Below are 12,145 nucleotides of genomic sequence, written 5' to 3'. Positions count from 1 at the left end.
CATTGAAACAGTGGTCGGATTAGCTTCCATCAGAGGTAATTCTACCCAGGTCTAGTCGAGCCGATATTGGGCTATCAGTCTCTTTGCCTTTCTACTATATCCCCTTTCAAACATGTCAGTGAGAAATGCAACGTCACACGAAATTCCTCCCAAACCTTATTTCCTTGTCAATGCTTTGCCCAGGGTTCTCTTTAGCTCTCTTTAGTCTAAAGTTTTCCCAAATAAAGCCAGATTATCACATTACAAAGATAGAGAGTAATGGAACTCGTTATCTAAAAGCAACCAATATTGTTACAAACAGAACTTAGACAACTTTCCAAGGAAAATAATACCGACTCATAGAATCTATTTCCGTCATCTAATCACCTTACTTTAAATCTCAGATGGATGTAACCTTTTACTTTTCTTTGGAGATGCATGCAACATCCTGTATTAGAAAACTTTGAAATCCGATGATGTGAGTCAGAGACTTCGTTGCACAATGGTATCAGTGTAGTATTTAGGTCCGGATCGATACCTAGGGCACTGTAAATCGTCCAAGAAGAGCAGAGAATTAATGGAGCATTGGGTTGTGTAACATGATTTCGATATGGTTGGCCCGTGCAAATGCATGGAGAACATTCTCCAGTCATGGAGAAGGAATGATCGAACACCATGGATTGAGATTTAAACAATGGATTTAGGGTTGCTAGCCTGCATGTCACTTGGCAATATCTGAGGACTAGTTTGAGCGATTGAAGTGATCCAAATTATGGAAATATATTGGCAGTTTCTGCCGAGGTCAAGCTCTTGAACCATTCCAAGATATAATATTCGTGACAAGAAATCTCAACTGAGACCATATAATGAATTGGAGATTCACTCGCCAAGAGCTAAATGAATAAAATTACGATAATAAGAAGCAATAGATGTTCCCCTCAGTCATGTGACATCTGAAAGCATTTGGAAAATGCCCATTTTCTTCCAATTTAGATAGTGCCGTGGGCTTGCGCGCAGGTCTGATGTAGATGAAAGAATTTGGTAGTGTATCTGTACTTCTTTGCCAGAGAATTGTTGCTGTTGCTGTCCATGAAGTCCATAAGAGTTTGCTACTGACAAGTCAAAGTCTGAATAATCCGAGGTGTGTCAAAGAATATCTCTGAGATTCCCAATCAGCGACAGCTGGCATGAAGTTCATTCGTGCCAAAGCCCTGACAGTCAAAGCATTCAGCCTCTATTGATTAAAGAGCATCTGAACGTCATTTGCTGAAAATCCCTCCGGTTAACCGACAAGGAAATTGGCTTTTAACGAAAGCAAATTGAATTCTCTTTATCGGTTCTTATCAAACGTGTAAATGGATCCCACCTCAAAGAAATAATCATTCACCTCAATTTGGATCGTCATTGATCGGCTTAGTTTTTGCTTGTTCAGAGCTCGGATATTTCTTGCACGAGATTGGTACAATTAAACTGCGGTAGCGGATGTTATTGAAGGTCTCAGGAATATTTCTTTGCTGTCTAGATCTGTAAAACTTGTAAAAAAACATCCTTGAAACCTGGAGAAACGTCGTGTGAATAACTGTAAAGCTTGATTTTTTTGAAGCAGAATATATATGAAATCCTTACAAAGTGTCAAGTGAATATATCTTTTTAACCAAGAAGAAGTACAAAAACTAACACCATTTGTTGATTTAGTGTAGTAGAGGTAAATATAAACCAAATAAAAAAAAACTAACTAAACTCTGAGCACTAAAAAACCGACACTCACCCCTAAGCTGTTTGAACCCTGGGCCCTCTGCTTTGTAGTCGGTGGCCGCGCATCTAGGCCACAGAGGACTTCGTGAAAGTGGGGGACTTCTACAGATAGCACTGTTGAATCTTAAGGGGGTTTAGTTTGTATGATCAGTTTGTTCTATATGATTGCCGGTGCTATATTTGCCATTGTTTTCGAAATATTTCGGATACCCTGTTGAATGAAGATTGTTGCAAAACCTGTGGAAGTTACTTTGATCAAAATGACTGTTGACTGCAAGGCTAATGAATTGATGTGTGGCCACAGAACAAATTGACCATTTATTGTTTGTTGGCATACCAGCCGCTTACTAAGTGCTCCCAATGACTTAGTGGATCAGATGGGAATCTTTGAAGCTTCCTTTGGGCAAAATCAGCTTCTTGGCACTAATGGATGGCAAAAGCTTAAAGAAGGATTGATCACTAAACGCGTATTGGCAATGGCATTTTGTGGTTTCGGACAGGTCATTTTTATGTGTGAATGTTTTTTTCCCTACGTTTTCCAGAAAAAAATATGCCTTGGATGTGGCAAATAATTGTGAGAGAAGGATGTCGTGCAGATGGCACCTGGGGTGGGCATTTACTATTGGTTAAATTGTGGTTGATGTCTCTACTTTTTATGGAGAGCTAAGAAAAACTATGATACAGGATGCTTAATGCGGAGTGTAAAGAAACGTATAGCTGATTGCTCTTAGGCAACCTGTATTCCTGTTGCAGGTTTTTTGAGTGGTCCATCTTCTCCGTAAATTGTTGTCATGCTTGGCAAGAAACGCTCTTCCCACTGGCCTTGCCAGTGGTACGCCACTCAGAATGTTGAACTGGTCATCAGTAAGAAGATGAGTGAAGAACAGATTACAGAAAGAGAAATAGGAAAATGCTACTTATCATTAGTAAGAACATATACTAGCAGTTCTAGTCAGTAACAATAAGTAAAAAACCACGGTTGGATATTTTGAATTCTGAAACAGTATGAATTTAAAGTGTTGTATTATTATGTTGTTATCTACATGTATGATGGTCATGCTATATTTGCTTTCACATCCTGGTGCCTGGAGTCTACAGAACTTTCACCGTCACAACCAAGACCAAGGGTTCATGGTGAGTGATGACGTCAATTATATCCCAGGTATGTTGTCCTCTACATCATGCGCACATGTTCCAATAATGGAGCTTTAGCACCTGAATGGACAGTGTATTAGTGTAACCGGAGCTTCGCCTCCGGAGAATAGCTATAGCAAGTTTTGTTTGTGAGGCGCGGTATTGGCAAAATGAGTCCTTTGCCAACTGGAACATCTTTTTTATCGGAGTCTGGCTGATGTACATGTTCGTAGACTTAATCACATAATGTTGTAATTGTATTGGACTTCTTGCAGTAGGATACATATATGTTGTTGAAGTTTGTATTTTCTTCTTGTTTTCAGTGTTTTTAGTCTCCACTGCTGGTTAAAGTGATTATTCCAATTTGGCATGATCTAGAACGTTTGATAAAATCATTCAGTACCATCAATTAGACCATACCTTGTACTATAGACGCAAATCATTTTCCTCTCGCCCAGCTTTTCCCTGGTGTCATAAAAAAGTAATGGCATATACACGACCAACTGCTGCCTGGACTGACGGCTGGTGCATGCTTCTGACAACATCCACAAAAACCTGTGATATTTCCATTGATTGAAAGCAGTCATCCCACCTATTCATTTCCCTGGGGCCATCAGGGACTGATGGCCATGGCATGACCACAACTGCTGCCTGGATTGACAGCTGATACGTGTTTCTGACAACATCTATGAGTTCCATTGTCTTTGCACATCCAGTCCTGTGTAGAGGCCAAAGTTAAAATGGTGATTCAACCTCGAAAACCATAAGATCCTGTAACATTTCCAGATACCTAGATACTTCCTGTAAGCAGTCCACCTCTCCACCCAGTGTTTCCCCTAGGGTCATCAGAAAATGATGGCGTGCCCACAACTTCTGCCTCGATTGACAGGTGACTGGAGATAATGAACCACGTTCCTGGGTGACTGAATCTGATCGACTCTCTGACACCATCCACAAGTTATGAGATGGAAAGATGACCCCTGATCCCTTGACTATCTATCTTTTATGAGAATCGATCCAGTTGATCAATCTTGTTCACTGCTCAAGGTTGAGTTATTCGCCTTGATGGTTTTTCTAGCCTTATTAAATGACTACGCTTCGTATTTGGTTTCGTGAATCTGCGTAGGGGGTGCTGCATTGGGTAGCAAGGGAGATCCATGATTCAAAGAGAGAAAGGCACCTCGGCAAGTCACATTCGAAATCCTGCTCAACAGATTCTTTCAAACTTTCTTCACTTCCTTTACCAATCCCACCAATCAGTGGACTATCACAGTCACACTCATACCAACCTTCCCGGAATATACCAATACCTCCTACTTGATCAGGACCAATGTATTTCTAATGAAGCATATACCATGATGATTTTAACAAGGAACATGCGTGTATCAGTGATTAGTTGCTTTTAAACTTTATCAGACTTGACATTGATAGTTTAGTTTTCTGGTAAGGGAGATCCATTGATTAATTCTGAACAACATTTGAAGATTTTTGCATGAGATTGAGAGCGTGCCGTTCAAGGATGAAAGCATTTCATCTTCTCCTTGATTGAAATCAAACATTGATCAATGTCCACGATTTACTTAAGTAAACTCGGACTTGATTAGTATTGACAGTGGCTCAGGAAAATCACGCTGGATCACGCACTATCACTCCCTACCTTTCATGGACAATAATTCCGCCGAGTATGGTATGAAAAAATCAAACAGTCATGCAAATTTCGCCAAGGACAAAAAAGACAAGACATCCAGATACTGGATTGCATTTGCTTAGTTGTGGAAAATGGTTAAGAATTAAACCAAGCAAGTCAAAAACCAGTAACCAAATCTTCAATCATTTCCATACCACACATGTGTTTTAATAGGGGCTGATACCCTTATATTGGAGTGAACATCATCATCGTCGTTGACATCCGCCACAGGAAACATAATCAGGGTGACTTCCATGATTTCTGATTTGGCTTGTCATGGCGTTACAATGATATAATATAAAATCAATGATGGATGTCTTCTATCCAGGCACCTGTTCAAGTGGTAGCCTCATTTCGATTTTCTTCCAATGTGTGGTGCATTTGGGTCGTGTTACTAAATCTTCCATTAAGTATTCTACGTCTCCACATACCCTTGGACTAGATCGGTTCCATGAACATTTAGGGATTGTATTATATGTCCCAATATACCCTTGGACTCGATATCATGAGCATTTAGGTACAAAATAGCATCATGTCAGTGCACGCACCATAATATAATATTGCTATGACCTTCACGATACCAAGGGAACAGCAAATAACCTTAAGCTAATGGATCCTCTGATTGAGGATGATTTATAAAATAACCACTTGGCTTAAAGGAAAACGTCGAGTGGCTGAAACAAAACAAAGTGTTTTGCCGTTCGGAATCATCTCAGATATTGGTGATGGTCTTTCAGTGTTAATGTCCTTCAAAAACGCTGATATGAGCAGTTTCAGCTGTGCTGCGCTAAATATGACAGGTGCTGCCTTATCTGTATAAATCTCATCTCGAAAACGATAAATGAATGGTTTTTTAGAGGAGACCTATAAAACACCAATTTGGTCCTATTGGTTCCCCGCTCAATCATAAATCTGGCGGCTCATCCAAAGCGCCTCGTACAAATATCACTTTCACCAAATGGCGCACCTCTAATGAAAGAGTGGTGTTCTATTAAGTCGTATCATCTATCGTACAGCCAGAAGCAGCATTATGGTACTGGAAGTTCTCGTCGAGTCACGTCGTCGATCATCGGAAGATTTCTCCGTGTCAGCCCCATGCTCGGGTCAATGTTATTGGGCTCATAAACACGTTCGATGTTGGATACAGATGAAACATTCATAAGAAGACACTCCCTGATTTGGTAAAGACGATCAAATGACTTTTGAAAAGGATGTCAATATTTCTATTTGATCGTTCTGGATGAATTTTCTTTTTATAAGCTTACTGTTTTTGCTTATGTGTTACTGGCTGTGCGGTGCAACTTTTGGTAGTGTGGAAATCTTACCGGTCGTACTATCTTGACTTCATAAAGACGAAAGATCGATTTTAAGGATATCAACATAACGATTTGTAAACCTCTTGACGGATTAAGCACTTCTTGCATAATTGGAATCTGGAATTCATTTTGTTTTTGTGTTCATCCCCCTGATAGGAAAACAGTTTTGTAGTGACGTTCATGTTCAGTTTATTATCTTGTTGTTCTTGTAAATAGAAACAAACGTTGCTGCTGTGCGGTTGTTACCAATGTTTTTTACTTCAAAGTGCGGTAACAAGAATATGAAAAGAAAACAATGATAATGAACTGATTCTGAAGCTCCTGGTCTGTTTTCGAACTTTCGGCATTATATCTCATTGAATGGAAAAGAAGCACATCTTTCCTACAGTTCATCAGAGGGTTCTATTGTAGCAGTACCACCCTTCACACATCAATTATAGATTTTCCACATGATCTCTGTGATCCATCTTTATTGATTTTTTTCATCCCAAGGTTGCATCCGATTGGATTTCTAAGAAGTGCCCTACCGGCAGTGCCTCTCATTCTCTTTGTAAATATTGATTTTATAGACTGTCGGTTCTTTATCCGGAGGGTTGGTAATGTGTCATCGGAAACTGTACCTGGTCACTCTAATTGCTAGTCAATATTGTATGAACCTATCTATCTAGCTCGTTGTGCGGACATGTTGTTGATCAATCCCAATAGATTTTGCTCCCAAGGTCGGATTTCGTCGGATTTTGTTCATTTCCTTGTAAATATTGATTTCATTAACCCGTGGTTTCGTAGCGGGAAGGTCGAGAAACATTATCTTCTCACATCTAAATGGCTATATTACCCTAGATTCATTATGCATGACTACCTAACATTTGGTCCCTATGTTGGTGAAGTCTGAAAGGCATCCTGCGGGTTCGCTGGCAAACAAATGAGGAGGTTTCCGGAAGGACCTAATCTAAGTCTACAGCATTGTCACTGAAGTGAAAGATGATGGAACTGGTTGGGGCATCTCTTCAGGATAGAGAAATCAATCCAGAGATCCGTGGGTCTGCAATACAAGTGTTGAATGACATCAATAGTATGAATATCACATTCAAATGGAAAGAAAGCATCTCACATTATCACCAAATGCACTAAGCCTCTTCATGCATTCAACTATCTGATTCCTGATGCCTGACGGTCAATACACCAGTGGCTATTTACTAGTTCGACCATCTGTCGAGTTATTTGATAATAGGAGGTGGTTCTTTCTGTTCTTCATTAGTTGAGAGTGGTATTTTGGATTCTGGTTTTACTCTAGGATATTGCTAGGCTGATGTTATTAACCGAGTTGCCTTCTCTCAACTTTATTGAGCTCTGGGCTTACCATAAATAATAGTTTAAATGGTTATTTGACCAGGCAGTGTTTATCAATTACGAATGGCCAACATTAGCTATTATATAAGAGCTGAATGATAATGTGATGAAAAGGCAGCCTATACTGATGGTAACATGGTCATCATTGACCGACTTTATTCCAACATATGTCTGCTTCCTCTCTGCTGAGGAGCATTACAAACCCGTGGATGCTCCCCATTTCCTTTAGGAGCATTGCCAACCTATATGTGCTCCCCACTTTACTTGTCAGAGTACTAGTTGTTCTCTGTTACCTACATGTTAACACTTCCAATGACATTGGTAACTAGGGTGATAATATGACCAAGACGAGATATTGGTAATATCATTACGCACACAGTCTGCTAGCGGAATTATGGCTTTGTAACTTAAAGGTAAGAGCACAACGTCATAATCCTCAGACAGTTTAGAGGCATAAACAATAAGAGATAGATAGATAGATATTCTACTCCCGAGTGCAACAAATTAAAACCCCCTCTTAATGTGACAATTTGTAGCCTCCAAACCAAAATTAGTTTCTTAAGAACGATATTTCATAATCTCTTTCAATAGGCCAGGTTGTCATGGCAATACACCATAACAAGCCAATATATCGACTGAATAACAGGTAATGCCAGTGTGATTGCACTGATTCCTTCACCTCCGCTAGGATCTAAACCGAAACCCGTTGCTCACGGAGAGAGCATGTTTTCATCAAGTCACTGGTCGAGGAAGAAACTCTTATTCCGACTTGTTAGATTCCAGGGGAGGTCTTGTTGGTTGCAAAGTATCTCTGTCGAAAGCTGATCGTAGAGGTATCACGATGTGAGAATTGCATTTCTGATGGTTGCATTAACTGGTTTGTGTTATTGCGAGTGAGAGGCATTCTGATGTGAAATACTTCTGACTGGAATCAGCTGGATACAAACGTCTTCTGTGAGGATATTCAGGAATTGTGATTGTATCCCCTTTTCAGAAGAGTGAGGGCTTGTCCATTCAATGCGGTAGTCTCAATGTTAGGAATTGAAGTTATTCATCAGTATTCTGGATTATGAAGTAGAGCAATCTCTTGATACACGCCTTGTTTATGGTACTGGATATTGCTCATTGAGTCATTGATCATTATGAAGTGTTTGTGCTAAATTCAATTCTATAAAAGTAGGAGGTGGAATTGTTTTGATAATTTCCTTAAGTGACATTTATAAGGATCTATTCTTTGATTCTAGGGAATCCTTATCACACTAATTGAATTGATTGCTTGTTGAAATCAATAGTTACAGAGGTGATTGATTCTCATGAGGGTAACCTTGCTCCATTTGTTTTTCTAATTCCGAATTCATGAAAATTCACGTCTGATTTGCTTAGCGGTTGATGTGTATGTGGCTTCATTGAAAAAGCACGTGAAAAGGTAAAAGAACTTGCTAATGCACTCAAGGTAGTTAGGAGGATATTTTCACAGATGTTCAAAGAACGACTATACCCACGTCAATCATCCTTTACTTCATGTATATGAATAACCAAGGTTGAATGAAAATCGTCTTTTACTCGTTAAGGTTTTTTTGCTAAGGTTTGCTGTGGTCTCTATTTACTAAAGAGTCGGAGGCTTTATATGTTGTTTTTCAATTGATTCTCTGTTTGTTTAACGTGTGGTTGATGGAATCGCTCTCCATGGCAGTGCTGTATCAATACCATGGTAAAGCCACCTGTTTCTGTGATAAGTTGGTTTGGCCCAATTGGTTGGTTGTATGTATGTTTGAAGGAAGTCGTTTTTATTTGGTGCGGATGGTTGTTTCATTGAAGTAGAAGGAACTTTTTCAACATTACTAACAGCGAATGATTTAGCAACGGCAGTATAATGTGACACACTATGCATTTTTTCTCTCCAACCAGGTCCAGGGCGGCCATGATCCCAAGACATCAAAGAAAAAAGTATTTTCCCTGCAGAATCCGACTGGGAAATTACCAACGTCCTACATACGGCCATGCAGCCTTCCATTGCCGAGGATATTATGTTTGGTGAAACACAGGATATTGGGCCGGCTGCTGTCGCCATAGAGTCTCCCCTGAATTAAGAGATGCCAACCAGCTACATTCCATGATGAAATGCTAATTAACATTGCATTTTAAAATATTTCGAAAGCCTTTCTAAGAGGTCTGGGATCAAGCCTGCGATTTGCATGCAAGTCATATGGCTGATCGTTTAATTCTTGAAACGGACTTCACAGTACTGCATGGTATGGACTGCAGTGAATGGCGCAAAAAAAGCGAAAGGCCTAGACAACTTTAAGTAAAATGATAGCTCCTTTCACCACCAATGACACTGGGCATAAGATGATTAATCTCGCATAATGGAAGAATACGGATATTGAGCCTCACATTGTTGCCATAGAGTCTCTCATCCAGCCAAGCGAGCGGATATGTTATTAAATCACGTTTCTGGTAATCTCACTTTACATAGCTTACAAGTATCATTGTCATGTGGTCTAGTGTCTGTTGGGGGTCCTTGATACTACGCACAGTACTTCATTAATTGATGGCTGTCATATAGTTTCCCCAATTCAAATTTCTTGTTGGTCAGTATTGATGTGGCTTGACAAAGGTTGGTGGCAATGAGATTTGGCCAAGTGTCTCTCCTCAGGCCAAGTGAGTGTATTATTGAATCAAGTTTTCTTGTTATATCACTTTGCATATCAGTGCATGGCTGTTGGCGATAGCAAATCATTGCCATTGCCTTAAGGCTTTGGAAATGATCCTATATTCCTTGACGTGATTGCAGCTTTCTTGTGATATCAATTGGCATATCATTCAGTTGACTGTATGAAGGTCGGATTACATAGACGATGCTGGGAGCATGGCTGTTGGTGATAGTAAATCAGTGCATTAAGTCTTTGGAGGTCATCATAAATTCACTTAATGGTCGATATGGTCCATTATAAAGTTCAGGACATTGAACATTTTCAAGATGAATACACCAAACTTCTATTAGAATGAGGATTGCTTTGCCATGGTTGCATTATGACATTAGAAGACATTGCTATTTTTTAGCATATGGTTCTTACGTTTGCTTATCAGAAATCGTATCTTTGAGAGATTAGTGTCTTACACTGACAGTCATGGCCACCATCCCAGTGTATGATGGATTGAATTTGAGGAAGGAGTTGCGACTGTTCTTAGAAAAACACATTACCAGCTATTGCGGGCCTAGCCAATTAAGCCAATTAGTGCACCTGCTTAATTGGTCCTGGCAAGCCTAATGGAAAATGCATAGGAAATATCAATAAAGTTGGCTTTTTGGGCGGGGTGTTAAAATAATCCCAACTCCCGACTTCTGACACAATTCTATATATGTCTAGGTATTTACTGGCAAAATTTGGAGTGATTTGGATGGAAATTCGATGTGTCCATCTATAGGTTGAAAATTTTGGTAAATCTGTAATGCTTCACTCGTAGCCCGTAGTGTAAATTCCTGAGAAAGTGGGTTTTGGGGGCTTTTCTAGCTGCGCTAGCTCCGAAACTATACATTTGATACAAACTCCCGACTTCAGACGTGGTTGATATAACTCTTAGGATTATATTCCCAAGATTTCAGCTTTATTGGAGAAAAATTCATAGTGTCCATAGGGGGGTTGAAAATTGGAGGATTTTCAATTTTTTTCCCAACAAATATGCGAAAAATATTACTTTCCACCTAGAATTAATCAAAATTTCGCAAACTATCATAAAGTACTTCCTTGCAACAATCATTTGTGAAGCTTTCAAAACTTTTGGCTGATTTATTTGACCCTAAATCAGCAAAAACCAAACATTTTAGTGTTTGTATGCACCAATGCACAGGAGGCTAATTGCCAGATTAATTCACACCTGTCCAATCTCAAACAATAGGAATGATGGAGTCTCCCTCTATTCAAACCAGAGTGTGCTAGGCCCGCAATAGCTGGTAATGAAACACGAAGATTTTTCTCCACAATCTGTAGAATATCTTCAGTGATGCTGTACAGGATTTGTGAGTCTTTGGGATGAACTCTTCAAACCTGTCTTTGGTGACACTTCGTCAATTGCTTCACGCTGTGTCTTGATCATGCTGATGGTGACAACCACATCAACAGCACACATCAAGAAAACAAAGGCATAATTTCCATAATAATACCATCAGCCTTTGCTTGGGACATGAGCTTCCATATTAATTGGTTATTAGAGGAAATTGGTTTTGCCAAGGTATTCAATCAATGGGCACTTTGGGCTCGAAATGATGGGGGATTGTTCTCACTAATCAGTATATTTCCTCATCAGATTTCTTTGTCGAGCCTCAGAAATCAATTTTTATGAAAGCTTCTGTGGCAGGCATCCTTTCTAGCAAGGTGGTCACTGTTAAAAACAATCAGCGCATCTGACACTCACTCTCATTTGCAGAACTTCTGAACGCCAGGGTACAGAGAAGAGCTAGGATCAGAGAACAGCAGGCAATCCTGCTGGAAGCTCATGGGTCTACTCAGGAGGGCATAGCTCGGTAGGTGCCAAGTGGAAGGCCCTGAAGCTCAAGATGAGGGTGTCCTGAGACTACTCTTTCGCCTCAGACATTCTTTGCCCACGTTTCAGATCGTTGTCAACAGGAAATTCACCCATCCTCCACGGCATTCTTTCACTATAATCTCTTAACTGCGCAGTTGAATATCCTGTCTTCAGCCTTGTAATATTGGAAAACGTTAATCTTCATTGAAGTAACCTGGAGGTATTTTTTTATTTTTACTTGGACAGATGTTGTGAACCTAACAGTTTTCAACTGATCAACGACTGTTACTTTTAACATACTTGTTATCAAGTATAGATTAATCCATATCTGAAGGTATGTTGAACCTAATTGCTGTCCGCCCAGGCTGGTCTAATCTACCACATAAGACTCATCTTC

At 39.8% G+C, this 12,145-nt stretch overlaps 1 protein-coding gene across 15 annotated transcripts in view; it reads left to right on the top strand.

The window, feature by feature from the left end:
- Nucleotides 1-12,145, top strand: part of LOC135489069 (Kv channel-interacting protein 1-like) — a 180,506-nt gene that overhangs the window by 61,336 nt on the left and 107,025 nt on the right. For 2 of the 15 annotated variants that reach the window (XM_064774208.1, XM_064774204.1), the window contains exon 1: nucleotides 5,614-5,736. The exons of 8 other annotated variants lie outside the window; for them this stretch is intronic. The gene's annotated coding sequence lies outside the window, so the exon portion shown is untranslated. Of the gene's footprint in view, nucleotides 1-5,613; nucleotides 5,737-7,913; nucleotides 8,065-8,101; nucleotides 8,176-8,267; nucleotides 8,296-11,696; nucleotides 11,747-12,145 lie in introns of those variants that run through there. 5 more of the 15 variants (XM_064774205.1, XM_064774202.1, XM_064774203.1 and 2 more) reach the window with 4 other exon arrangements.

This window comes from Lineus longissimus, chromosome 6, assembly GCF_910592395.1.
Source record: "Lineus longissimus chromosome 6, tnLinLong1.2, whole genome shotgun sequence".
Classification (NCBI taxonomy): domain Eukaryota; kingdom Metazoa; phylum Nemertea; class Pilidiophora; order Heteronemertea; family Lineidae; genus Lineus; species Lineus longissimus.
The sequence above is the reverse complement of the archived record's forward strand: the minus strand, read 5'-3'. Positions and strand labels throughout refer to the sequence as shown.